Source organism: Galeopterus variegatus, unplaced genomic scaffold, assembly GCF_000696425.1.
Source record: "Galeopterus variegatus unplaced genomic scaffold, G_variegatus-3.0.2 Scaffold2162, whole genome shotgun sequence".
NCBI lineage: Eukaryota > Metazoa > Chordata > Mammalia > Dermoptera > Cynocephalidae > Galeopterus > Galeopterus variegatus.
In genome coordinates this window covers 114,418-117,076 of record NW_007728273.1, presented here as the reverse complement: position 1 = coordinate 117,076, position 2,659 = coordinate 114,418, and the positions used below count along the sequence as shown (strand labels likewise).

General features: G+C 36.7%; 1 protein-coding gene across 3 annotated transcripts in view; it reads right to left on the bottom strand.

The window, feature by feature from the left end:
* LIN9 (lin-9 DREAM MuvB core complex component) overlaps window positions 1–2,659 on the bottom strand; it is a 75,977-nt gene that overhangs the window by 59,100 nt on the left and 14,218 nt on the right. The window lies entirely within an intron of this gene.

Below are 2,659 nucleotides of genomic sequence, written 5' to 3'. Positions count from 1 at the left end.
GAGGGGGAGGGGAGAGGAAGGGGACAACAGGGGGGGGGAGGGGGAAGCAGCACTAGTCCCAGAAGGTTTCATCAGTGAATTCGCTCCCAAACCAGAAAACTCTAATACTATTCAAATGTTTCATATCACTGAAGAAGAAAAAAAGCTTCCCAACACTTCCTACAAAGCCAACATACATAGATAAAATCTACTAAAATAGGGCCGAGCCGGTGGTGCACTCGGGAGAGTGCGGCGCTGGGAGCACAGCGGTGCCCCCACCATAGGTTTGGATCCTATATAGGGATGACCGGTGCGCTCACAGCGCTCACTGGCTGAGTGCGGTGCAACCGGTCTCAAAAAGGACAAAAAAAAAAAAAAAATCTACTAAAATAAAAAATAAAACTTCAGAAAATATTGCTCAAGGGCTGGCCGGTTGGCTCAGAGTGTGATGCTGATAATACCAAGGTCAAGGGTTCACATCCCTTTACTGGCCAACTGCCAAAAAAAAAAAAAGAAAGAAAAAGAGAATATCATTCACCTGTATGAATTTTAAAAAATCCTTAAAAAAACCCCCAAAACTTCACCACATAAAGAGTATCAGAACATCACAAGAATACAACGCAATCCAGTGGAATCAATATCAAGAAGGCAAGGATGATGGGCTGGCCAGTTGGCTCAGTTGGTGAGAGCGAGGTGCTGATAGCGCCAAGACCCAGGGTTTGATCCCTATATTGGTGAGCAGCCAAAAAATAAAAATAAAAAAAGAATGCAAGGATGGGCCAGTATTAGGAGGCTATTAATATGATCTGCCATTATTAATAAATCAAAACAAGAGAAGTCATATGATCGCCTCCACTGACGCTAAAGATGTATGAATGATATCCATTAAAAAAACTCTTAATAGAACAGAAATAGAAGAAATGGCTGAAAAAACACAACATACCCAAAGTTAAATATACAGCTAATGTAATGCTTGGAGGAAAATTTAATTTATAGACTTTAAGTTTAACCTATATTAGAAAAGAAAAAATATCTCAAATCAATAACCTACCCTTCCACCTGAAGAAACTAGAAAAAGAGCAAAGTAAACCCAAAACAAGGGAAAGGAAGAAAACAAGATTAGAGCAGAAATAAATAAAATAGAATACAAATAGAAAAAACATCAGTAAAATCAAAAGTTCTTTGAAAAGACCAACAAAAGTGACAAACTGTCAGCTATATGTAACCAAGAAAATAAAAATGGATGGATACTTTCTTAACTTGAGGTAGTGGACTGAATTATGTCCTCCCAAAACTCACTGAACCTTGAATTGTGTTCCCTAAGTTTATGTATTAGAATCTGAGCCCTCACTGTGACTGTTAAGAGGGTGGGAAATCCTATTACGGTAATTGAAAGGTGGAGCCTTAAATAGGTGATTGAACTGTAGGACCCTGCCATAGTGAATGGACTAAACATGGTGGTCAAGGGCGTGGTTCGGAGGGCTTTAAAAGAAGAGAGGAGTCTGTTTGTCTCTCTCTCTCTGTTCTCTCTGCTTCCATCATCTTGCAGTGTGAGACCACTGGGTCGCTGTTGCCACCACTAGATGGACTTTGGACTTCCCAGCCTCACAAACTGTAAGCAATTATTTTCATTTTCTTTATAAATCACCCAGTCTCAGGTATTCTGTTATAGCAACACAAAATGGACTAATTAATACACCTGATAAAACACATTTCTCTCTACTCAAACCCAAAAATCAGAATCATACTCAGTGTTAAAATACTAAGAACATTCTCATTAAAGTGAGGAATATGATGTAGATGTCAATTATCACCACTATTTTTTAACATTGTTTTGAAGGAATTGGCCAATTAGATAAGAGGAATAAAAATTGGAAAGGAGAAAATAAAACTACCCATTACTGGCAGGTGATATGACCATCCAGACAATTCAAAAAATCAAATGTAACCATTAAAAACAATAAGAGAATTTAATAAAGTAGGTAAATACAACATTATATACAAAAATCAATATCTTTAAAAAATCACTACCTTTTTCATATATAAATAAGAACTGGTTAGACAATAAAACAGAAGAAATAATCTGTTTATGATAGGAAAAGTGACAAGAACAAAAATATTAAATACCTAGTAATACCCTTAAGAAATAAGTATGCAAGACTGACATGGAAAAAAATCTTTAAGTCTAACGAGGGATATTGAGGGCTCGAATAAATAGAACTATAACCAGTTCTTGGATAGGTAGTCTCAATGCTACATCTATGTCATTTCCCATAAATTGATTTTCAATATTAGTGAAATCCCAATAAAAATGCCAACAGGATTTTTTTTCCTAGTCAAGTTGATTCTAAAGTTCATATGGAAAAATAAATGTGCAAGAATACTTAGGAAAAATCTAAAAAAAAATACATAATGTCTTACCAGACATTAAAACATAATATAAAGCCATGTTAAAACAATTTGATGCTATTAAATGCAGACACACACTAAACACAGAGACAGAAAGCCTAGACAAATAAATACATATGGTAATTTAGCTTGTGATGAAGGCAGCACTGTAAATCAATGTATAAAAGATGAATTACTAGGCCGGCCCGTGGCTCACTCGGTAGAGTGCGGTGCTGATAACACCAAGGCCACGGGTTCGGATCCTATATAGGGATGGCCGGTTTGCTCACTG